Raw genomic sequence first — 26,675 nt, forward strand, 5'->3', positions numbered from 1 at the left:
CTCCGGTCCGAGCACCCCCACCAATCTGGCAACTCAACCTTGTACTGGCTCAGCTCATGAAAGCTCCTTTTGAGCCGATTCACAGGGCGGACTTGAAGTTCCTATCTTGGAAGCTAGCCCTCCTCTTAGCGTTGACATCGGCTAGGAGGGTTAGTGAACTCCAGGCTCTGTCCATAGTGGAGCCTTTTCTGCAGTTCAAAAAGGATGTGCTAATTTTGAGAACCAACCCAAAATTCACCCCGAAGGTACCTTCGGATTTTCATCTGAATGAACCCTTGATTTTGAATTCCTTTTTTCCACGTCCTTCTACCCAGGCGGAACGAACATTGCATTCTTTGGATGTCCAGAGATGTCTGAAATTCTATCTCGAGCGCACACGATCTTTCAGGAAGTCTACACAGTTATTTATTTCCTACAGTGCACCACGGAAGGGGTTGCCTCTCGCTAAGAGTGGCATTTCCCGCTGGATCTCCAGTGCAATTCAATTCTGTCATCAGGCTGCGGGCAAACCTTTGGACAGAAGGGCCCGAGCTCATTCTACACGAGCGATGGCATCTTCAGTGGCTCTTTTTGCTGGAGTTGCTATCAAAGACATTTGCAGGGCAGCAACGCGGAGCAGTGTACACACCTTCACGAAACACTACTGCCTGGAGTCGGTGGGACGAGATGACGCGGCTGTTGGTCAAGCAGTCCTCAGGAATCTTTTTCATTGAAAGGTGAGCTTTCCCTACAATCCCTCCATCCTGGTAAGCACATTTGGTTCAGTAATGATTGTTTTTCTTGATTACCTTGTACTGGTTGTTACTGTAAACTGAGATGGTTATGTAAGGCCAAGTGTCTACCAAAATGTGCTTTTGTGATTTACTGCTAACTATTCTGATACAAAGCATTAGAATCTATGAAAGTTCCAATACTGGGGTAAGAAAACAAGTTACTTACCTGTAACTTTGGTTCCCCAGTATTGGTAACTTTCATAGATTCTCATGCGCCCACCCACCTCCCCTGGGAAAGCTCTGCCGGTTTACTGAGGTAGTGGCTGTTTGCACAACGGCTACGAAAATCTGAGGCTCTGAGCTCTCTCAGGAAGGTTCCAAAGGGTGAGGCTGTGCTGATTGGTCCTGGCAAAAGTTTGGGCTCTTTTACACAAAGAGGGTGATATACTACAAAATGAGATGAGGCCTAGGCCTATTTTCTCTTTTGTTTCTATGGTTATGATATATTTTTTATTTACCGAGGCTCCCATTCCGACGACGGGGAAAGATACAAAGCATGAGAATCTATGAAAGTTATCAATACTGGGGAACCAAAGTTACAGGTAAGTAACTTGTTTTCTTTCTGCTCCTTAAGTACGCTGGTCACACTCCTATAATCTTCAGGTGTTGCAAGCATGATTTTTGCGTGGTCATGCCAGGTCTTGCTCTTGAAAATGAAGGCGCAGTGTTACTCCAGTACTTTCACAAGATCGTTGTGAGTGGACAAGTTCTTCAAAATGATCCTGGTCTTCCCATTGTTTTGAAGATCCGTGTCGCAACCCTTGGCATTTTGTAGGGCTTGAAAGTGATTTGCAGTATCAGTGCTTCTGGGTGGTGCACAGGCAAGCTTTGGCTCTTCTTCTGGTGAGGCTGGGTTTGAGTAGCATCCTCTTTGTTTTCGTGTGCCATTCTGTGTTGTCTGCAATGTCTGTAGAGTGTGCACTGGTTTCTCCCTTCATCTCCGTTATTTAGCAGTGGTGAGATAATCTGCTGAGATGCTTAGCAGGCTAAGCAATTATTGTCAATCTTCATTGGATCTGGAGTGTGCTGTGAAGAGAAAAGTGGGAGAGCGGTTGCAGTATTCAAGTTCTTAACACCGCTCTTAATGTCGATATATCAGCTCATTTGCACTCTCTTTCAGCTTCTCTTCAGGTGAGTAGCAAAAGTAAATACAAAAGAGCCTTTAACTTCTCAGGTCGGCTGGACAGCTGCCGGCGCAGACTTGAATGGTTCAGGCATGATCGGCACTGAGCACTCAATGTGGGAGCGAGAGCAATCCAGACATGGTCTTCGGCATGGTGGTGCTGGAGGCGGTCTATTCTGTAATACGGCTCAGCCAAGGGTGGGTGGGGTTGGTGAAGCATTTCCTGCTTTGTTTCCCATTTCGAGATTGGTAAACATTCCTCAATGATGTGCAACCCCGAATGAGTTAATCGTAGTCCAGATTAAATGATCCCAATCGTCGCTGAATTGGACTCTGTTTAAATCCTACTTGCTAATATATTCCTCTGTCTATGCAGTTAGAACAAAGGCTCACCTGGCTCAGGTCATTGGGGGAGGACTTGTTTGCTGTTCATTCCACTCCATAACTGCTGTACCTGCCTTCATCACTGACTCCCGTGCACTGGGATAAACGGCTATGACATTATGTTCTTGTACGTTTAAAAACTCAATAAAGGTTCATTTAAAACATAAAGATTTGGACATCTTAGTTATTGTGCAACCTGTCTTCAGATCAAAAAGCCTATAAACAGAGAAGATATGACCTAGTAAAACACAAGACACCAGACAGACCCAGTGTGGGGTAAATACAGGGTTTTATTGGCGCCTCATGGCCATGGAATCATTTAATACAGTATGTGTTTCCCACACTCTCAAGCAGTTCAAGCTTCATAATACAGTTTCAGGGAGAAGCATATCATGCAAGATCTGGCATATATCAAACTTCTGTTTGTCTCTTGTTTTCTGGCATCCTTTCATTGTGGAATCTTACGGTTGATTTGGAAGGGCTGCTGTAAGAAGCTTTTTCTTCCCAGATCGCACATGCAGTCGATTCCAACATACACACGTTTGGCATCATAGAAAGCTCCAGTCGGTGCCGCTGAGTTTCTTTTTGTTGACACCTAAACACAGAATGACAACCAACCAAATCAGCTAACAATGTTTTAACTAGAAAGCCAGAATTAGGATTAGTGTGTTGGTAGCTCAACGCTCGTAGACTCATATGCTTAATTTTTGTTAAGAATGTTTCAGTGTTCTTCTTTTGATACCAAGTCATGACCTTCCCACCCCACCTGATTCTTCCAGGCTGTGGCAGGAGAACCCTACCTTGCTTTTCTCCTGCACTCCTGGAGGCACATGAGCTGCAGAAGACCTCCCACCACCAGGCTCTTTTATATGTTGCCTACCCCTAAGTGAGGGAGGGGCAAGGCAGTGACGCCTTGCCCCCTGAAAAGCATAAGGGCAGAACAGTGGAGCAACAGTGCTTGTACGCGTATAAAGGTGTTTGTGTAGTGCAAGCCTCGCTAGAAAGTAATGGGTCACTTGCCATGTATAGTGCAGCTTCTTTCTTAAAGCTACTGGTGAAAAGCATGGTGCTGACCACACGCTGATTGCTGATAAATTGTAATACTTGTCATATAGAAACCTATTTAGCAGTGCATATTTTTTCTTTTTTTTTTACAAAAATGGTGTTGATGGTTGGAGAAGCTCCATTGCTCAAGATAACACGATAGATATTAAATTGTGCCGAAGGAGCGTTACAAAAAATGACGCTCTGGCGGCTCATGGGGCTCGTAAATAAGTCCCTCAGTTCTTTTTTCTAGCTAGCATGATCCTGGAGCACTTGCCTTCTGCTCTCCTATCTTTCTTAACTGTGCCTTTTATTTGGTTTTTATTTGGTTTTCACTTAAGGATAGTGACAAATGAAGAATTCCCTATTTGCCAGAAGATATCAATGCTCACCCTGAAGAAATGCAACTGCATCCTCTCTGACACAAGAGGATGCAGAGAAGGCAAGAGTTACTGAAGGAAGATTTTAAAGGACGGCCATGGAGAGATTATCTCTTCACCCCAGCAAAATCTAACCTACCGCACAACTTCTTGTGATGGAGTTCGAAAAACAGAGCAGAGACTGGTCATCATGAACTCTTGCTTTGCCATCAATAATGAAACTTAAAACATTTTTCTGTCTATATATTCACCCTCAAGAACAGCAATGATGTCAAAGATGTTCTTTGTGAAGTTGAAGTGTCTTTTGGTCTTGAGAACACCTTAAGCCTCAAAACCTTTATCTCCATTGAAACTTTAGCCATCAAAGCAAGACTGTTCTGAATCAAGTTATTTGGCTAAAATATCGCTCACCGGACCAGGGCAGAATTAGAGTCTGGGTTAATATGTATCCCGCAACTTCACCTCCATGGTTATTTTCAATTGTGTCTTCCAATAATGACGTGAGAACGGTCCAGAACATTAAGTATCCCTCTCTCGGATACACGTATTGAGTGAGCAATATACTTTGAGAATTTGAATGACCACACTCTGTTGAAACTACTTCTGCTGGTTAGGACTTCCAACCAAGATAGACTTTTTTTCTAAACACCTACTGCTACCACATCTGCTCCATCCTGGCTGATCAAAAGTACAAGGACCCGGTTCTAATGACAATAGGTTCTCCACCTCAGTCTGTCATACTTCTGGTTGTATGGAAAAGGCATGCACGATTCTCTCCCATGACCACTGGTCCCATCAAGTGAAGGCTTGATATGGAAGTGCAATGAAGTTAGTGCTTGGCCTTATTAAGCAGATTTGAGGGGGGTCTCTGGGAACTGATGGTGAATTTCAGCAGACCTACCCAAAGACAACAGATAGGACTTCCAAGAAGTTACGAAGGAAGAATGCCTGATCAGAAATCAGGCTATAAGGGCTGAGGCTGACTTATCTGACCACCATGACTCCTCGAAGGTCTCGGAGAGGAACTAGCAAGAAGAGACGATCATTGATTTGGAAACTGGTTAATAAGCGGCTGGGGTTGAGATGCAGAAGCCGAGTCTTCCAGCTCAAATGAGGTATACAGCCAATTAGATTAATGGAAGGCCTGTTGTCTGGCTAATTTAAACAGCTCAAAAGCTGAAGGCTGGAACGAGTTGCCTCACAACTGCTAAGTTGTATTGTTCCCTTTAAATCTTTTTGTTCCCTGCTAACTCTCTTTTCCTCATGTTTCCCTACCTTTAGATTCATATTTCTAGAGATCTATTCCCACCTGGATCTGCATTCTTACATAATTAGATGCAGGGCTGGCTGTAGCGCTGGTGATGCCCTGTGCGACAATTTTATTGGTGCCTCCAATCCCCCAAAAACCTCCTTCTACCCAAATTTCCCTACTGCTTTGCTCCACCAGTGCCCCTCATCTCTCAATAGCCCCTCTCTCACATGCATTTCATTTGTCTTATAGCATTGCTAATACCAGTGTAGGATGTCAGAGCACTTTTCATCATGTACACATTATACAGAGTCAGTGAATCATACATGAGTAAATTAGTCTATAGGAAATGTTACATAAAACAAAACAATGAGGATTACAAGGTGTAGGAGTCCCGTTGCTGATACTAGAATGCAGTATATTTCCAAGAGTAGCACAAGCGTCATTTAAAACTTACCACAGTAGTTAAGGTTGGCTTTACTAATAAGAATGTATTCATACCCAAATGAACCCTTTTTAGCAACATTAGGCTAATGAAAGACTGGGCAAAAGGATTTCTATGATAGAAGCAAAAACGCACTGAGCTATCCCGATAAGATGCATTTCGGTGATGTGTGTGCTACAAGTTCTTGCAGCAGGCATGCTAACTTTTTCATGAGTGGAAACTGCCACTAGACAAAAGATCCCTCTCCAGCTAGAACATTAATCACGAGAGACATCTTGAAATTTTATATTGTTGCCTGAAAACTGCTGGACACAGAAGGAATTCTGAGACTTTGCTTTTAAACTTGTGTTATTTCTAAACATGCTCCCCCCCAAATTCAGCGTCCAGTGCAGCTGCACCAGTGGCATCGCCCTAGAGCCGGTCCTGATTAGGTGGACCTGCCATTCTTCAGCATCTCCTGGTGCTCCAGAACACGGGGAAGGTCTCCAGGTACTTCCTGAGCTCTTTACCCACCTTATCTATGGAGCATCAGGAATAAAGAAGGGGATGAAGATTATATTCTGTTAAATGTTAAACCATTTCAAGAGTTTTACATCTGTCTCATTCAGTCAGACCACAAGAAATTGGAGTGTGTGTGGTCCTGCTAATACACTTGTAGGAGAGAACCTTAGAACAGTTGTCTCTTCGACCCACTGAGAGATGTACCATCGACCCGTTGAGAGATGTACCATCGACCCGTTGAGAGATGTACCATCGACCCGTTGAGAGATGTATCATCGACCTGCTGAGACATGTACCTTCGACCTGCTGAGACATGTACCTTCGACCCGTTGAGAGATGTACCATCGACCCACTGAGAGGTGTACCATCGACCTGTTGAGAGATGTACCATCGACCCACTGAGAGGTGTACCATTTACCTATTGAGAGATATGTCATCTGCTCCAGGCTATTTTTCTCTTCTCCTCCCCTTCCCCATTGTCCCCTATTACAAGCCAGTAGGTTCTAGATTTCATATTCTTCCTTTGCAGTTCTTATAGGGTGGAGTTTGATGAATTAGTGTCCGAGGCCTGCTCCTCCACACAGCTCTTCGCAGAGTCGCGACACTGACCTTTCAGCCAATAGTTATACGCAAAGAATCTCTCTTCATAGGACATCCCAGGTTTGATTGACCAGCATAAGTTCAGATGCAAATAATTACATTTGTAACCTGTGTCTTGCTGCGCTCCCCACTGTTTGGTAACTCTGACGATGAGCTCCATAAACAAAGGCAGATGTTCAGATGTTAAAAGTTGTTGAACTAGAAAGGAAAAGAGAGTTCCCCAGGTACTATTCCAGAAAGAGAAACAAGGAACCATAAACAAAAGGCTCAATGTTCTTATTGGCAGCAACCTGGAAAGCTGCTTTTCTAGAGACTATTACAATGTCAAAAATGTTGTAATCACAGGAACCTTACTCAAGGATAGGATAGAACCCATATTTCCTTACCAGGATTTGACTTTAATATCCATGTAATTCATTTCATTTCCCTTTCATGTTTGTTTTTCATAGCACTGCACTTCAGCCGAGAGATCATTCCGTACATTGGGCATTGGCAGAGTGTTGCCTCACTCTCTGGAAAAACCTAGTAAAGTAAAATTTAAGATCTATCACAGCTGTCCTAGCCACTACCAAGCAGTCCACAAGAAGATCACTTGTTTTGTGTATAATATGCCATCAGAAGGCCGACTAACCCCTTCTGACAGAGTATAACCAGTATGGGGAAAAGTGTCACAGTGGAAAGCTGAGAAATACCCTCACTTCCAATATATGTATGGCAGCTACCTGGAGATCTAGCTACATCTATAGACACTGCTGTCTAGATTTATACTCCAGGACAGACATCGCTGAGTCAGGTTTCTTTGTGACATCTCTGACTCAAATATCCGTTTTCCGCTTTTTCAAATTATTTTAACATTGTGCCCAAACACTATTCAAGTGCAACAGCTTCTGATTCGTTGAAGTGTTTATCGCTATCATTCATGATGGAAAAGGCGAAATTAATAAGTCCTAATCCTAGTTCTCTGTCATGGCACTCTTCATTGCCCTCCTCCCCAGCCAGCAGTGACAATGAGGTTCCACGTTCAAGAGGATTCAGGTTCCTGCTATCCAATCAAAAGGAACCGAGGCCAACTGCCAGTGCGGGGCATTATGGGAGAAAGGAGGTACTACTTGCCTTAAAGGTGCAGTGTTGCATTTTCAGTGTTATCAATCTGGCCCATTCACCTTCCCTTCTGTTGTGCTTTCGTTTTGCTAAGTACCATCACCGTCTGATTGCTTGGTGCTCTGATTCAATCACAAGTTATTTTTTTGGCCAATTGGCTTCTTAAAAGAAAATCAAATTAAACATATTTAATCAAAGGACTCTGGTAGTATGGGAGAGGATGGAAATGTGACATGTAGAGTGGAAATCAGTGCTGGAAATGGAAAGAACATTTCTGGAAACCGATAGATTGGATATGGGAGTGGTGGCAAATGGGGGTCAAGTCATGAGGGGCAGCACCACAAGCAGCTGACTGAATGATAGTCTGCCCGAGCATTAATGGCAGCAAGGAAATATGCATAATAAAGATATTCTAACTCGCATAGTCACAAACAGCCTGCTTGTTTAATGAGCCTAGAGGTTTAAGGCACCCGTTGCAAAGACTTGCTGGAAAATGTTCACTCTCTTGTGATAGAGACAGGCTATTTTCTGAATTTTATTAGGTTTTCCTTGTAGCAAAAAAAAAATAAAGGTAAGTAGTTCCACAGTAAGTCTTGCGAGCGAGGGTCTTACAGACTGCTTCTAACGCTGCAGCCAGACTCATCCTCGACCTTCCCCGATAAACCCACATCACACCCCACCTCATGAAACTCCATTGGCTCCTTGTACAGAAGAGATGTGGATTCAAGCTGCTGACCCATGCACACAAGGCTCTTCACAACAAAGGACAAGCCTACATTAACCACCACCTGAACTTCCACTAACCACCGAGAAGACTAAGCTCTTCCTCCCTTTCACTTACCCATACTCCCCGCATCTACCGAAGCAGAAGTGGAGGACGCTCCTCCCACATTGCAGCAAAGACCTGGAACAGCCTCCCCATGCACCTCCAGTCCATCACCTCACTGCCAGAATTCTGAATGGCCCTCAAGACCTGTCTGTTCGAATGAGCCTCCGGGGCCTGCAAGGCCCTGGATGCCCTATTGGGTGATTAGGTGCACTTTATAAATCCTGATTGATTGATTGATGGATGGTTGCAGAGACAGGCTCTTCTGAGTTTCTGAGATGTAGCTGTTTGGAAGATTGGTCTGGGAGAGGACTCGCAGATAAGTACTCTAGATTGTTTCTTACGTATAAGGGAATTGCTATATGGCAGGAGTGTTCATGTAAATCTACATGGGATGCTTGAGTAAATAAAGCCTACTCATTGTTTTGTCTATGGTACTCCTAGTTCAAAGTTTTCCATTGCACCCATTCCATCTGTGGTGTGCTTGCGGAACCATCTACCTTTTTAAAAGTATGTGAAGTTATTTTAATAATTTTCATTTTTATTATACCTGAACTTCCACTAACCACCGAGAAGACTAAGCTCTTCTTCCCTTTCACTTACCCATACTCCCCGCATCTACCGAAGCAGAAGTGGAGGATGCTCCTCCCACATTGCAGCAAAGAACTGGAACAGCCTCCCCATGCACCTCCAGTCCATCACCTCACTGCCAGAATTCTGAATGGCCCTCAAGACCTGTCTGTTCGAATGAGCCTCCGGGGCCTGCAAGGCCCTGGATGCCCTATTGGATGATTAGGTGCACTTTATAAATCCTGTTTGATTGATTGATGGATGGTTGCAGAGACAGGCTCTTCTGAGTTTCTGTGATGTAGCTGTTTGGAAGATTGGTCTGGGAGAGGATTCGCACATAAGTACTCTAGATTGTTTCTTACGTATAAGGAATTGCTATATGGCAGGAGTGTTCATGTAAATCTACATGGGATGCTTGAGTAAGTAAAGCCTACTCATTGTTTTGTCTACGGTACTCCTAGTTCAAAATTTTCCATTGCACCCATTCCATCTGTGGTGTGCTTGCGGAACCATCTACCTTTTTAAAAGTATGTGAAGTTATTTTAAGAATTTTCATTTTTATTATAACATGATGTGCTAAAGGTATAACCGTTGAAACCTCAGGAGTGAACTACTGTTGGGATTCAGGTGATAGCAGAATCACCTCGTGGGTCGTAGAAAAGGATATATAGATTAACAGGAGATGAAGAAATCAGAATAGGTGGGCTTTCTAAAGTGCTACTAACCACAAGTGACGGATGAGCATACTCCATCGGCACCAAGGGGTAAGAGAGGTATTATAAGGAAGTGGATACACCCTCCCGGGTTAACTACAGTAAACGTAAAGTATCCAGAACCATCAAGCTCAAAATTAGACTTACGTGGCGTACTCCGCTCGAACGCGGGAAATGAGGCAACTCCTTTTTGTTAATTAACCCTCACACACCCTATTGGTGTCATACTTTATCATAGGGTTCACCCTGACTCCTAAAGGTCAGGGTGGGCTCGACCGTATTTCAGGGAGCGCTTAGAAGATGTAGGCCAGGGGGTCTAAAGATAAAAATCCTACTGCGTTCCCCAGGTATTCCTTTATTCGCGGGGACGTAGTGGATATTAAAATAAATATATACACGGGGTCGTTTGGAAATAATGGTCCTATGACCCTAAGGATGTGCCAACATGTTTCAACCCTTGTTTACTGGCCTGGTCGGTCTGGGCTTTCTTCAGGGCAAAACAAAGTTCCCTCCCTGGTATTAAATAAGGAATGTTCCTATATATTTTTATTTGACGGAACAGAAAGCTGTTCCCTCGTGAAAAGTATATGGAGGGTATACTTATCTCTCCATCCAGAATTAACGCTAAAATTCCGCCTGTAAGGAAAAAGTGAAAGGAAACAAAACAGACAATTTTTTCATTTGATTACATCACATTCTTCATACATATGCACTCCCAATGTGCTCCGTGTGCTTTCATTCCTTTCACTCTGTGATCTGTGACCATGTGAAGGAGCTATTGTTGGGTATACTTGACCCCCGACTGCCACTCGCAGTATGCGTTCAGTGCTAGCATTCAATTTTCACTCGTAAACCGTGAGCACCTTATTCATAGTTAAAACAGAAGCAAACTCCAGTATTCCAACTCCACTATGTGATTATCTTAGTGAAACCATGTATATCTGCCTCATTAATCACTACAGCTGCCACTCTGGGCAATAGCTTGCTTAATCTCCGCAACGGCCCCAACAGCGCTGGGATGCCTGGCTTCACCCTGGAGATGCCCAGGAGTGGACATTTCACAGGGAAAAGCCAGGAAGGGTTCCCTAGCGGTATTAGTACAGGGCCGGGAAACCCCGAAATGGGGTAGCTGTGCGCTATATAAGTACAAACACACACATTTACACTTTTCAGTGTACTGCCCATCATCTTTTCACCAAAGTTATATCGGGATATGCCCTTACCCGATTGTGGTGGAAAAAGCAATTCTCATGGAGATCGGGGAAGGGGTAGCCTTATAGTCAAATGCTGTGGGAAAGTGAAATACACCTCAGCATTAACATTAGATGCCCCCATAACGAAATTGGCATTTTTTACCTTGGTTCTGTAGTTTCTCACACGGAAGGCACTTACTACTCCAAAGGTCCTGCCCCTCATGTAACATATTCGGCACCTGCGTCTCCCGGCATTAGCATTTGAAATGCCCGGCTCGCGGCTTTAAATAGAAAGGCATGTTAGTGTCAGTGTACTTGGAAGGGGCGCGGCTCCGACACAGAGGCCTGCACGTGGCGTCATTTCCTGTGTGCGCCCGCTCAAACTACAATTCCCACTAGGATCATGGGAATTGTGGTTTTTAGGTGAGACGGACACCGTACACATAGTAACTGTGCCATATTGACACTTGGGAAACTACTCCATCCACCACGGATTATGGGGCTTGTAGTACTCCCTACAGGGCGACAGATTGTCGTAGTCCTGGGCTTTCATGGCATGGTTGAATATATACATATATTGTCCCAACCAACCTGTACATAAAAGTAATATTAAATCCCACCTATACTCCCTATTTAGCTGGGCTTTAAGGGTGATGGATTACCACCTTATACGATGAAGGTGAAAATCATTGGATACACACATTGAACTCCATGAAACTCCATGGGATGAATGATCGGATGGAATATACTTGTTATCTCTGATTGACCCGATTACAACTATACCGTATAGCTTTAATAGATACTGTGTATTTAATTTTGATGTTTTATAATATTGACATTAAGTTAAATTTTGTTGAATTAATTGTATAATTTGTTACTACACCGCATATACTTCATAATACACGATAGTCTTTTTTCACTTTCAGTTTTAGCTAGACAGTCCTATCTTTATTTCTAACTTTCACAAACACCGTTGTCAAATGCCGGCGTCCACTTTCACTCTTGCACGCCAGGAGCAACTTCAGCACGTTTCCACACTGAACGAGCTTGAGAATTTCACCAACACATATCTTTTATATTGCAAGTAAGTGAGGAAGCGAATGCGATATTTATATTTGTGAGCAACTTTTTTCTTTCGTTTTTCTTTTATAAGCGGCACTCGTAAACCATTTTCACACGACCCACCCCATAACGTCACGTTAATGATTGTGCGTGCCTAAATAACGTTTACAAACACACCTTTTGTTAAACGCTTTGCACCATCTTCAAGCATGTATAATAGCGACTTGAGAGCAACTAACATTCAAAAAGTGACACAAATGAATCGATCGACTTGTAGTTAGGGGCACAATTAATTCACTTTACACCGCATGGTCCAGATAGTGTTTACAAATTAATAGCTATCATGTAACAAACATGACGATACAACTGCATATTTAGCCTAGTTCGTATATGATTTGTTTTAGATATTCCCCAGACGAAGGCGCATAGCCGAAATGCATTGGGATATATAATAAGAGAACCATGTAAAATGAACGCATCATGGAAACGAAGATTAATTTCTTGATGGAAAATAAAACAACAATTAACTAACAACGTTGTTGAAACTTTATTGAAACCGAACAAAATCTCAAAACTTGAGATGCACACCAGTGCCCAAGGGACACACCCTATTATATAAGGGTATGCAGCTTACTGGATTACCACCTTAGTCATCATTTATGTGTGGTCTATAGACAAAGAACATTCATTTACATCATCGCAGTAATGATACATTAGAAACCAAATACGCATTTCATAAAAAATATGATGACTAAGGTGGTAATCCATCATATACTTTTCACGAGGGAACAGCTTTCTGTTCCGTCAAATAAAAATATATAGGAACATTCCTTACTTAATACCAGGGAGTAAACTTTGTTTTGCCCTGAAGAAAGCCCAGGACCGAACAGGCCAGTAAACAAGGGCTGAAACATGTTGGCACATCCTTAGGGTCATAGGACCATTACTTCCAAACGACTCCGTGTATATCTTTATTTTAATGTCTGTTACATCCCCGCAAATAAAGGGTTACCTGGAGAACGCAGTAGGATTTTTATCTTTAGACCCCGTGGCCTACATCTTCTAAGCGCTCACTGAAATACGGTCAAACCCACCCTGACCTTTAGGAGTCAGGGTGAACCCTATGATGAAGTATGACACTAATAGGGTTTGTGAGGGTTAATTAACAAAAAGGAGTTGCCTCCTTTCCCGCATTCGAGCGGAGTACGCCACGTAAGTCTAATTTTGAGCTTGATGGTTCTGGATACTTTACGTTTACTGTGCTTTCTACAGTGCCCTGAAGGCGAGGTCAGCTTGTGTCCTGAATAAGGGAAGGAGTGACATAAAGTGGTCGCAGCACCAGTTAAGGCTTGTATCTGATAGAGACTACTAGCCGCAGATTCTTTACCTTAGACTATTCCCCTGGTGTCAGACTGCATCTAGAAATTTGTGAGCAGCATCTCTGTGCGCTAGTAGTTGGCACTGTCCAATTCCATGTCATCTGTGTTGTCTGTGCCAGAAGTGACATGCGCGGTGCCTATATAGGCACCACCCCAGCGCACGACTGTTCTTTATTTTCTAAGCCATCTGCGCAGATCCAGAGAGCTTTTTTTGTAATTTTGTTAACCTATTTTGAGAATTTGTCTTCCAGTGTGAAAGGATTACAACCTTTGTGGTTTAAACCTTGTGGTTCCTGTCACATGCAGATATCTGTAACAGACCCCTCTTCTGGTTTGTCTTTAGTGTAGAGAGCCCCAAAGCACTGTGTGATCGATCCCTAAAGCTCCTGTTCACCTGATACCTGTCGACTCAGTAACACTACAGGTCTCGGTTGCAGGGAATCTCCCAGGCCTGTACGCAGAACTGTTCCAAACTCTTTTCATTGTGCTCGAAGTCATCGAGTAAGTGCCACAAAAAATGTAAGAAATCCAAGAAGTCGAAGTGTTCTTCAACTTCACCAGTCCAAGTCATCAGACGACACGCGGGAACTACATCACCGCTCTATGCCCTGTTCCCACACATCAGCTGCAGAGCCTGCCTCTGGGTCCACTCCACACCTCCCTCAATTTCCCAGAGCTTAAGCAACCCCTTCCCAGCTATGTGTGTTCTATGAGGCCATGCCTCTCATTTTTGGCCAGCCATCCCCTCTAGAGTGCCTTCGGGCCCTATGGGTTCGGCAGATGCCTCCACTTGATTTCCGGCAGCAGGTATGCCCTCGGCACCAGTATGGTCCCCTGGATCCAGTGCTAAATCTGGACCGACTCCAGTCTCGAGACCCTGGCCCTCCCCAAAGCCAGCTCCAGTGACGTTGTACCTGGAGCCGCCGACTCCTCACAGATGTGCAGGCCCCATCATCATACCAGACTCTTGATACGGAGCCAGATCGGCGTCACCCCACGTCAATTCCGGCACCAGCCAGAACTGTACCTTCTGAGTAAGAGCCAGGGCCTTCTTTTTTTTGACAGGCCCTGTGAGGAGTATGACTCTGGACGATCTGAGGATCCTGATGGCTACCAGAACCCCTTAGAAGAGCCAGAGGACAACTAGTATGAGGAACTGGGAAATGCTTGTGGTGAGGAGGGTGGCTGAGGTCCTGGAACGCACGCTGCTCTCAGGCAGTCAAAAAAAATGTCTTGACAGAGGTTCTTCAGCCGGGAGTCACCCATACAGAACCTTTTGTCCCTCCTAATGAAGCCCTCATAGATGTCCGGTTCAGGACATGGGCCAAGCCCTGCACATGGGATTCAGTGCACAGGACAATTGCTCCCACCATCACCCTGCTCCTGAGGACCCAGCTCTTCTCTCCCAGCACCCCACCCCAGAGATCTAGTTGTCCAGGCATCCACCTCCAGTAAACCCTAGAGCGTTCCCTACTACACAACCAGACAGGGAATCTAAAAGTCTGGATACCTTTGGCAAGGGGATGTTCTCTTCCACCAGCCTTCACTGCGTCAGTGAACTCTGCATGCCTTTTGGGTCGTTACATCCACACAGTTTATAGTTTGGTTGCACAACTGCTGCCCATGGTCTCGGAGGAGGCCCAGGCTGTTGCCAATGGCAGGGACAAAGCGAAGATCACCATTTGCTGCGGACTGGATACAACTGACTCGCTAGGTAGAGCGATTGCATTGTCAGTGGCACTCTGACACGTCTCGCTTAGATCTGTTGGCTTTTCATGGGATGTCCGGGCATCCCTTTTTTTTTTTTTTTGTTTAAACATTTTTTTATTATTTTCGTACCAACAACCAATACAATTCCCTCAGGTGCCCCAGCACCCCACCGGAGAGTGTTACATACAACAGTGCGACTATTTATGCATAGGAAAAGTTACTCTTCCCGCTTGGGCTCCCCCCTCCCCCTCCCTCCCGCAACCCATGTCAGTGTGCCCCTGTCTTCCTGTCCTCCCCCTGATGCGGCCCCCCCTCCTACTATGACTCGTGTAGAGGTGCTCAGACCCACCCATGGCAGCTTGGGCTTTCCCCCAGGGTCAGCCGTGTCGAGCGTGTCCACCCACCATCATGGCCCCCTTCCTACTCCCCACTGATCGCTTCCTCCTGTCCGTCAGGTATGCTCCCTTCTCTTCTATTGTCCGACCCCAGCCCCTGAAGTTCAACCACCAATGACTCCCATGCACGGGCCGATGCCAAGGCCTTGTCGTCGTTCCTCCTATGTGCTAACTGCAAACGAAGTGTGCCCTCCGCACCTGCCCATTTCACAAAAGCCGTCCTCCACCTCAGAAAGCTAGGCCCCGCCCTCGACTTCCAATGCATGGTGAGCTCCCTCTTAGCCATAATCAACCCTAGGTCATAGAACTTGCTAGTAACCTTCGTTCGGCGGGTGTGGGGGAACCAAAGCAACAGGCAGGCCCCCATCTCCGAAGTAATTGTGCGATCTGTCACGTGATTCAGGCAGTCGATGACGTCGTCCCAGTAACCACCCAACGCCGCGCAGGACCAAAACATATGCCGGAAGTCTGCCCCCTCTCCCCCACAGCGCGGGCACTGAGCATGCGTACCCCCAAAATATTGCAATATCTTAACTGGCGTCAGGTAAGCCCTGTGCAGTGTGAAAAACTGAACTAGCTGAAACCGGGCGTTACGCGTTCCCTTCCAAGCCCACCAGCGTTGGCCATGTCGACTCGGGGATGGGCTTCCCAAGGTCCCCTTCCCATTTATCCTTCAACGTGTCTAAGGGCGGCAAGGGCTCCATCGACAGCCTCCGATAGAGGCAGGTAATAGCCTTGGACTTCCCCGCGGCCATAACCACGTATTGGCAGCCCGCGGCGACTGGCGGCTCCGAAAGCCCCACATTCCAATGCTTCTGGAGGCCCGCTACAAGGGCCGCATGAAGTAAATAGTCTCCCCGTGGGAGCCCATAAGAGTCCTGCAGGTCTTGGAAGGGCAAAAGCACCCCCTCCCTAAATAAGTCGCCCACCATTTGTATGCCGAGATCCTCCCAGGCGGCTAGTCCCGACCAATCGCCCCCATGCGGGAGCGCCGTGCACATTCCCAATGGAATCTCCGGGGCATATGGGTGGACTATGGCGGCCCTCTTCTGACACCGGTTCCAGCACAGCCGGAGGGTGCGTTCCTCCAGAGTGAGCTGGGCGAGGTCCATCCGCTGTTGAAGGACTATGAAAGCAAGCACATGGCGAGGGATCAACCTGCCCTGCGGGCCCTCTGGGCCTCTATATTCCCTTGCCACCGCCTGTGTGAGCCATTGTAGCTGTGCTGCCAGTTAATACCACTCGAAGTCCGGGGCCGCCAGGCCCCCCTCCGCTCTTGGCCGCCGTAATGTGGTCAAAGCCACCCGCCGCCTACCCGAGCCCCATATGAAGCCCGTGGACAGCGCACGAAGCCGCTCAAAAAACGATGCCGGTATCCATATGGGCAATGTACGAAAAAAGTACAGGAGGCGCGGCAGCGCCACCATCTTCAGCAGCGCTACTCGCCCAGCACTTGACAGTGGGAGCGTGCTCCAGAAGCCCATGCTGCCACTCAAGCCCCGGATTGCTCTGCCAATGTTCCCTTCCAGCAAATCCGGCTGGGTGTGATAGATATTAACCCCCAAATAACGCAGACAGCGGTCCTCCCAACGTATCACTCCCAGCGCCTGGGGGGCCTGTCCATTAGGCCACAACAGGAACAAGCATGTCTTGCCCCAATTTACTTTGAGCCCCGACAGGCGACCAAAGATATCCAGCAAGGCGGTCGCTCCGTGTAGTGCGCCATCCGCATCTGCCAAGAACATCAGCAGATCATCCGCATAAAGGAGTGGGCCTCCTCCCCGTAGCCATAACCCAGCATAGGAGCGCCCCAGTCGGGCATGAGCTGCCAATGGCTCAATGGCCAAGGCAAACAGCAATGGGGACAGTGAACAGCCCTGCCTCGTCCCTCGTCGCACCCGGTAGGGCGCTGAGATGGTAACCCCCGTCTTCACGCGGGCTGTGGCATCCTTATATAGCAAGGTGGTCCAGCGTACAAAGCCGTCCCCTAGGCCAAATGCCTGCAACACTCTAAATAAATATGGCCACTCTACACTGTCAAAGGCCTTTTCGATGTCGACCGAAAGCGTTAGGGCCTCCGGGTATTCTTCTCGATCCACCTCCATTACCCGTAGTAGACGTCGAACGGAGGTTGCCGTGCTACGTTGGGGAATAAAGCCCGCTTGATCTGGGTGTATCAGGGCAGTCATGTGGGTCAACAGACGCAAAGCTAATATTTTACTCAGGATTTTGTAGTCCACCGTCAACATGGAGAGCGGGCGATATGCCGCCCGGGTACTAGCATCTCCTCCGGCTTTCAGCAAGGGCACTACAATCGCCTCTCGGGCGGAGGTGGGCAGGCACCCCACTCTCCAGGCTTCACTGTAAAGGGCCTGCAGCTGCGGGGCCAGCAACTCCATATACGCCGCATAAAACTCGACGGGCAGCCCGTCCGTACCCGGGGTCTTTCTACGTGCCATTTGCTTAATCGCGGCGCGGATCTCGCCCAATGATATTGCGGCCCCCAAATCTTTCCCCAGCTCCGGGTCCAATCTGGGTAGCCGAGCCGCCAATAAAAAGTCGTCCAATTCTCCGGGTACAACCTGCATCGTGCGATCATACAACCCCTCATAGTAACTGAAGAACTGCCTATTGATTTCTGTCTGGGAGTAGACCGGGGTCCCCCTCGCCACAACCAGGGAAAGGATTGGGGTGCCTCGAGTTGTTGGAGACGCCAGCCAGGCCAGGAGAGATCCCACCTTATCGCGCTCCGCATGCGCCCGGGTAAGGTAGTCCTTATGATCAAAGCAGCGAAGCCTCTCAACACGCACTGCCACTCCCTCACGTGCCGTAACAACCGCAGCGAACATGTCCTCCCCTGCCTGATGCGCGCGTTCAGCCGTACGCAGTCGGGCCTCCGCTCCCTCTATGTCCTTTAGCAACGGCTTCCGAACCCCAGCAGTGGACGAGATGCATGCCCCCCTAACGACCGCCTTGAACGCATCCCATTCCAATGCCCAACTCGACGCTGTTTCCGTGTTAACCGCAAAATACTGCTCTATACAATCGCTGACCTCAGCCCGGAAGACCTGATCCTCCAGTAGCAATGGGTTTAGACGCCAATTTGGAATCGCCTGCTGCTGCCTTGTCCATTGTAGCGCCACCAAGCATGGGTTATGGTCTGAAATAGTTCTCGCCAGGTACTCACTATGCCGCATCAACGCCTGGGCATCCTGCGAACACAATATGCTATCTAACCTGACATGTAGCTCATGGGGGGCCGAATAGAAAGAATAATCCCTGTCTGTTGGATGGTGGGTCCGCCAAGTGTCAACCAACCCCCAGGTGTCCTGCCAGGCCCGTCTACTGTTAGCCACCCTACGGACAACTGACTGAGCAAGGGGCGGGTGGGACCTATCCAAACCAACGTCAGTCACCGAATTAAAGTCCCCCCCCAACACAACCGTTCCCGTCAAATACGACGCTAGCTTCCCCAATAGTCTGGAAAAGAAGGCGGTCTGTTCTATGTTAGGTGCATATACACTGCATAACGCCACGTCCCTCCCGTCCAGGCGCCCCTGCACTGCTACAAACCTTCCCTCCGGATCCACCAGCGTCGTCAATGGTTGGAAAGGGACCCTCGCTCTCATCCAAATCAAGGCCCCCCGTGCAAACTTCGAGAAGGTAGTATAAAACAATTGGCCCCTCCAGAGCCGATGCAATGCCTTCCCTTCCGCTTGATCTAAGTGGGTTTCTTGCAGGAAGGCCACCTGTATCCCCCTCCGCACCAAGTATGCATGGACTTTATATCTCTTCGCCATAGATGTGAGCCCCCTCACATTCCAAGTTATGAATTTCAATTCAGGTGAGGTCCCCATCTAGTAATCGGACCAAAATCCGCCCTTTCCTGACCCTCCTAGGCACACTGACATCACCCTCAAACCTTGCATCTACCCAACTCCCCGTACTCCCCCCTCCCCCAGAACAGGTGCTAAACCGCAGTTACTCATCCAAATACCACCCCAATTAACCAAACACTCTGGTAGCCACCAGGGTCTCACAACGTCCGTGAGGTTGAGGTGGCGGCTCTGTGCCTGACGGGCTTGTCTACAGTCCCCCTTTGTGCATCCATGCCCAGTCTCTATGAATCATTCCCCGGTGTCCCTTGCCCATCAGGCCGCCCGCCCCAGCGTCCAGATCCCCTCAACATACGACACCCGCATTCCTCTGCTATCGGCTTCCAGCACCCCGTTGAACACCGGCCGAAGCCCCCCTCCCCAGACGTCGCCCACCCAGTTCGTGTCCTCCTTACGGTACACAGGCAGAGCCCGGAAGTGTCAAGCGTCCAACATTTCATCCGCCGTCCCTGGAGTAACATCAGGCAGCGACTCTGCGTCCCTCTCAGCGCCATCAGAGGGGGAAGTCTCAGATCCCTTCTGGGACCCCGAGTCCTCGCCGAGCTTGGAAACTGCTGCGCCGGAAATGACAGATACTGCCCACAACGCTGCCTGTCGCTCCAGCGCCGTCTGGGATGACACCGGGGATCTGATCCCCACAGTCCGCTTCCTAGTGCGCCGGCTGCGGCGGGACCCCGCCGAGGTCCCCGACGTCTCCCCCCCGTCCGCGTGGGTCGCAGCTCCAGTGCGGTATGTTTCCAACCAACTCCAGGCTGCCTCGGGTTCATTGAAAAAGGATGTTTTGCCGTCCAGCACGACTCGGAGACGGGCCGGGAACAGCAACGAGTACTGCAGGCCCTCGTCTCGCAATGATTTTTTCACCGCTTGAAATGAGGAGCGCCTGCGCTGGAGTTCCATGGAATAGTCAGGGTAGATAGAGACTGAAACATTCTCAACCTGGTAGGGGCCCATTGTTCTAGCCTTCTAGAGGATAACATCGCGGTCCTTGTAATGTAGAAGGCGTGCCACCACCGGCCGGGGGGGCCGACCCGGGTCCGGCGGGCGAGCCGGGACCCTATGCGCCCGCTCCAAGGTGTAAAACTGCGTGAGCCCCTCCGGCGCCACCACCTCTCGCAGCCAGGCCTCCAGATAGGCCAGCATGTCCCCCCCTTCAATCTTCTCGGGCAGTCCCACCACTCGGATGTTGTTGCGGCGGTTATGCCCTTCTGCGTCCTCAGCCCTCTTCTCCAGGAGTTGTACTCTCCGCAAGAGGTCCGCCGTCAGAGCCTCCGAAGCTTTCTGTGCCGGAGTCACCAGTTCCAGGGTGTCCTCCGCCTGCTTAATCCTGTCTGTCAGATTCCGATGGTCCGCCCGGAGCAGTCCCAGATCCGTGGACACCCGCGCAATGTCGGTCTGCAACACGGCTCTCGTGTCCGAAATGGCCTGCAGGATTTGATCCAGCTGGCGTTGTTGGAGGCCAGTTGCAGGCTCGCCGCTGGTCCCTCCGTCCCGGCCACCGGTAGGGTCGTCTACGGGGTCCGCCGGGGTCACCCCCAGCTTGGGTCGCGGTTTGCCCATGTTTCCAGGCGAAGATACACCCCAGGTGGTCGCAACTCAGCTGTCCCTCAGGGCACCCCCTCGGGGGATCCGCTGCTGTGGGGCACCAAGGCTCGCCTCACTGCGAACAGGGCCCGACATGCCCTCCGCCACCGGTCCGTGACGGCGCTGGCGCTCCACTGCCCTCTCACTCCCCGGGGCCCCCAGTCAAGGAGAACCCACGCCTCCTGGCGATGTGAACCCACGGGGCCCAGACGGTGTGGGCGCAAGCAGCCCCGCCTCAGGTAGCCGCTCCCCCTCCGCCTCCGCTCCGCCGATGCTGTCGCCGCCCTCCAGACGTCCGTAGGTCGCCGCCGCTCCCCGGCGGGTGGTCCGTCCCAGAGATCCCAGGAGGTGCAGGCCAGTGGGCCGGGTTCCGGCAGAGCCCACGTCCCTCGCGGCCCCGGACAGGGCGGCCCATCCCCCCGTTGGCCACAGTCCGGTATTCTGGGGGTCGCAGCCTTCTCCACGCCCCTAGGGCCTCTGCCCGCAGTACCTGTGGCCACACTCTTCCTCCGGGCCAGCAGCGCCTTCCAACCACCCTCCACGCCTCCGGGCGCACAACGGCAGGCTCCACCCACCACCGGCAGTCCGTGGGGGCACTGTGGCACAGGTCCGCCTGGTTCACACGGGGGTCCGCGATGTTCCGGCTTTGTTAGCGGGGGGACCGCCACTTCCGGTTTTCCCTCGCCGGACAGGTCTCTCTTCCGGGCGGCTACCGAGTCACTGCGGGCCGCGGCTGCGCTGCGCCACGCAGGCCCCGCAAGATGGCCAGCGCCGACTCAAGCTCGCCCCAGCCCTCGGCCTCGATGCGGGCCCCCTCTGCTCCACGCCGCCCCGCCGCGCCTCCTCTGGGGTCTGTGCTGGGCAAGGCTGCCCTCCGGGGTTCCCCGGGACACCGGGGCTTCGTTCAGTCAGGATTTTAGCTGGGCTGGATGCGGAGCTCGTCGCTCACGCGTCCATGCCCGTCGGCTTCCAAGCCACGCCCCGTCCGGGCATCCCTTATGGATATGCCCATTGATGGCACCTGCCTCAGTGGTGTACGGCAGATTCAGCGCTGGAGTGCTTTAAGGACACCGCCCAGTCCCTAGATCTCTCACATGGCCCCACGTCAACCCCATTCTGCCATTTGTCCCTTCTGTGGCTACAGTAGCGGCTATCAATGTGAATTGCTGCCTAACCACCAAGACCCACAGGGTTCTCTGTCCTTTCATGGCCGCTGATGCAGCTCCCACAAGCCTCATGGGACACACAGCCAGAGGTATACTCAGTCCGCCACACACCCGGCAGTTGCAGCCTCAAAACACCTTTAGTTTGCCCTCTTACCATCATTATCAACAAATTGGCTGCAGTATCTGACATCACTTGCCCCGGTGGTAGCCAATAACATACCAGAAGTGGGTGCTTCGAATTGTTCGGCGGGGTTACTCCCTCCCTTTCTTAGAACCACCGCTACCCATGGCACCATCCCCAAACTGGCTGATGGAGGTCCATCTCACCTAGCTCCGTCAGAAAGTGCAGGGTGGCCAAAGGAGCCATCAAGAGGGTGCCAGCATTAGTAGTAGGTCAGGGCTAGGATTCCTGCTACTTTCTGGTGCCCTATTTGAGACCTGCACCCTCTCAACCTTATCCTGCATCCTGAAGGACAAATTCAGGATGCTCACATTGGCTCAGGACCCTGGTGATTGAATGGTAACTTGCAGGACGCTTACTTTCACATCTCTGTCGTGCGTGCCAACAGTTGTTACCTGCAGTTCATAGTGGGCTGTGAGCATTTTTATTTCACTGTCCTCCCTATTTGCCTCACTAGCGCAGCTCAGGTGTTCACCAAGGTGATAGCAGTAGTTGTAGCACATCTGTGGAGGTCAGAGGTTCCCGTCTTCCCCTACCTCAGCAACTGGCGGGCTTGTCCCAGGCAATAATCACCCACTTCCAGAATATGGTGGACCTCCTACATTCGCTGGGGTTCACTATGAATGTGACAAAGTCATACCTGTCTCCCTCTCAGACACTCCCTTTCATCTGAGCCATTCTGAACACAATGCAGTTTTGGGCCTGTTCCCCGGAACAACGAGTCCAGGATATGCAGGCTATGATTCTGAAGTTTCAGCCTCTATCCTGGATTTCAGTGAGACTGATTCTGAGACTGCTGAACCTCATGGTCTCCTGCTGGTAACACATGCCCAATGACATATAACATAACCTGTATTTGTAAAACACACGTTCACCCAGAAGGGTATCTTGGCGCTGAATAACAGATGTTTACTGTTACACAACTCAATTGTACACATTTTATCAACCTCAAATGGATGAAAGGCTGAGTGCCCCCTGGGATTTGAACCTGTGACCATGAGGTCAAACTCAGGCCCCTACAGTGGATGCATTAGTCCACAAAGCCACCAGACCCGGCGGGCCACTAACCATATGCATGCTCTGCAGTGGAACCTGAAGTCCCAGTGGGCGCAGCATCAGAGGAATCTTTCGGACTTAATCCACATATCGGAAGGAACTGGAAAAGATCTGCAGTGGTGGCTGACAAACCATCGGCAGACCCCTCTTCCTTCACCACCTAGAGATGACAATAGTGACATATGCATCACTACTTGGTTTGGGCAGCCATCTGGGAGGGGTGGAGATGAGAGGACTTAGGTCTCTGGCGGAGTCTCAACTCCACATCAACTTGTTGGAGTAGAGAGTGATTTGCCTAGCATTGAAAGCCTTTCTTCTTTCTATCAAGGGAAGACTGGTTCAGGTGTTTACGAACAATACCACCGCCATGTGGTATTGTAATAAACAGGGCAGGGTAGGGTTGTGAACCCTGTGTCATGAGACCCTGTGTCTCTGGACAAGTCTGGAAAGTCAGCATTTATTTGTGGTGGTTCAACATTTGGTGGGTTCTCTGAATGCTTGAGTTTAAAAACTCAGTCATTTAGAGCTAGAGAACCATGAATGGCATCTCCATCCTGAGGTGGTGCAAGGTCTCTTCAGCAATTGGGGAGAGCTTTGGTTAGATCTATTTGCAACCGATGAGTACGTGCAATGTCAGCACTTCTGCACACTGGAGTTTCCAAAGCGACACTCCCACAGAGATGCTTTTTGTCTTGAGTGGAGCTCAGGCCTCCAGTATGCCTTTTTGCCGATACCACTTCTGCCTGGAGTTCTCAAGAAGATCAGGAATAACTGGGCCCAAGTCATTCTTGTGGCTCCATACTGGGCACCAAGGGTATTGTATCCTGAACTCCTGAACATGAGCATTGGTCTTCCGATCAAGCTGTCCCTTGTAGAGGATCTACTGTCACAGCAACAGGGCAGGGCCCTGCATCCGAACATGTGCATGCTCCGCCTTCATGCATGGAAATTGAGTGGCGCCAGTTGACAATTTTTCAACTCCCTGCAGAATTCTGCAGTATCATTCTGGTAGCCAGACATCCCTCAACCAAGGCAATATATGCCAGCCGTCGGGACGGATTTGTGGCTTGGTGTGCCATAAAAGATATTGATCCTTTTTCTGCACCTTTGTCTGACGTTTTGTTATTTGTTCTGTCGTTAGCCCAGCAAGGCTTTGCTTCGTACACTGTTAAAGGGTATCTTACAGCCAATACAGTATTGTTGTTGGAAATGATTACACATACATAAACCTGATGTTAGACTCACATATGCAGTATAACTGGTGTGTGGAGAGTCTTATTATGATGGGATATCGTATTGATGTTGGGTTATATCATATAAGGCTGGTTTCACTTTGTGTGCGTCTATCTCTTCGTGGTAATATTGCCTGACGGAGTCTATATTGGGAGATAATAGTTAGGAGGGAGTAACTCCTATTGGGGGAGAACAATCAACTGTGAACTGGGGAACACACTGGGGGGGTCGCGGGGTAGAGATGGTGTAGGTAGGTTTGTGGGTGAGTTTTTCATGCATTCATGTTCATGGGGATGCGATTATAGATACGGCTTGCTTTTGATGGGTCTCGAGCTGGGTGTCTGTTCAGATAAGCAACATGGAGTGCTCAGATTAGGGGAGGTTCCGTTTGCATCTGTGGGAGTGGATGTACCATTCGGTATCTCGGGCAATCGCGGTGATATAGAGGTGGATTGGGTGTTTTCAGTGGTATATCTAAAGCACTGGAGTAGCGCTGCCCATTCTGTGGAGATGAGTCGCTTGCACATTGAGTGAGTGAGTGATACGCCCATTAGTTCGCATAGGGCTTTGTATATCTATGTAATTATGTGTTGACTGGGGCCCATTTGGAGTATGGCATGGAGGACTGGGTGTGTTGCTGGCTCGCTCTCTGATATCTTCCATATCCGGTGGCAATCCGACACTAGCTGCCGGTGGAGAAGGAATTGACCTCGGGGGAGTCCAGTCTCCTCTATTAGACCATCAAATGTAAGAAGCTGACCGTCTGCAGAGAGGGACTCCACTTCAAGTATCGAGTGGTCTTTCCAAGTCTGCAGGGTTCGCTCTGTGTAATACTTGTTACCCCGGGGCGGGCCCTCAAGGGGGAGCAGGGGGGTGTATTGCTGGGTTTCTCGAGATAGACGGTGGATCTGTAGCATACAGGACCGTGCCACTGTCACCTGTTTTGGTTAGGTCGAGATAGTTCGGGTGCCTGGTAAGAGTAGACGTCGGATCGCTTTTAGCGATTAGGGGTCCCACGTCTGTGCTGGTCTCTCTCAGATTACACCCAGCCATCCAGCGCGATAGCCACTGGAGCTGAGCTGCCAGATAATATGATTCGAATGATGGGGCTCCCACTCCATCCTGGTCTATTGCTAATTGCAATTTAGTCAGGGCAACCCGTCAGTGCCCACTACCCCATATGAGGGTGCAGAGCAATGGGTCTAGCTCTTGAAAGAATAAGAGGGGAAATAACCAGAATGTTTGCAAAATGGTAAATAAGGCATGGGACAAGGACCATCTTTGCCAGGACGATTTTTCCCAGGGGGGGCTAATGGAAGAGTCTTCCAGAAACTAACTGATGCGCGAATACCCGCCAGCACTTTGCGATGATTGCCATCATACAAATCTTGTGGGGTGTGGTAAAGTCGTACGCCCAGGTAACGGGGGGGCTTGAGCACTCCAGGGAAGGCTGACGGCCCCAATAGGCCGAAGCTGAGTGCGTATATAGAGAATTTGGTCCAGTTAACTCGCAGGCAGTCTACCATAGCAAAGTCTGCTAGAGTGGTCAAGATGGGTTCGAGATCCATTTGAATGTCGTGCACATAAAGTAGTAGTTCGTCTGCGTATAGAGATACACTGTGGGTGACACCTGCTATTGGGATACCCCATTCCTGACCTTCCTCCCAGAGAGGAACTGCCAAGGGCTCCATCGCCAGGGTGAAGCGCAAGGGGGAGAGCAGACAGCCCTAATGTGTACCCCTAGATACCATGAAGTGGGGGCGAGATGTGGCGGCCCAGTTGGACTCTGGACGTAGGGTTTGTGTAGATTAGTCTTGTATAGGCTTGACGTGTTAGACCCACCCTCATGCGCTGAAGTACTGCAAACAGATATGGTCAGGACAGGTATCAAAGGCTTTTTCTAGGTCCAGGATCAGGCAAGCGTCCCGGGTATAGCAACCTTGTACCCAAATTCTGGACGTGGAATAATCAACGGATATTCTGGGAGGTGCACCTGTCTGGGACAAACCCTCATTGGTCTTGATGTACCAGTGTCAGGAGGACTAGAGCGTTACGATCTGCCAGTATCCTACCGATGATCTTCTAATCCACTGATAACAGTGTGATCGGTCTGT

At 49.2% G+C, this 26,675-nt stretch overlaps 1 protein-coding gene across 1 annotated transcript in view; it reads right to left on the reverse strand.

Annotated features, from left to right (window-relative positions):
* Positions 1–2,561: 2,561 nt before the first annotated feature.
* SMIM40 (small integral membrane protein 40) overlaps positions 2,562–26,675 on the reverse strand; it is a 54,830-nt gene continuing 30,716 nt past the window's right edge. Inside the window, exon 2 of the mRNA XM_085654733.1 lies at positions 2,562–2,875. The gene's annotated coding sequence lies outside the window, so the exon portion shown is untranslated. The remainder of the gene's footprint in view (positions 2,876–26,675) is intronic.

Source organism: Triturus cristatus, chromosome 1_1, assembly GCF_964204655.1.
Source record: "Triturus cristatus chromosome 1_1, aTriCri1.1, whole genome shotgun sequence".
Classification (NCBI taxonomy): Eukaryota; Metazoa; Chordata; class Amphibia; order Caudata; family Salamandridae; genus Triturus; species Triturus cristatus.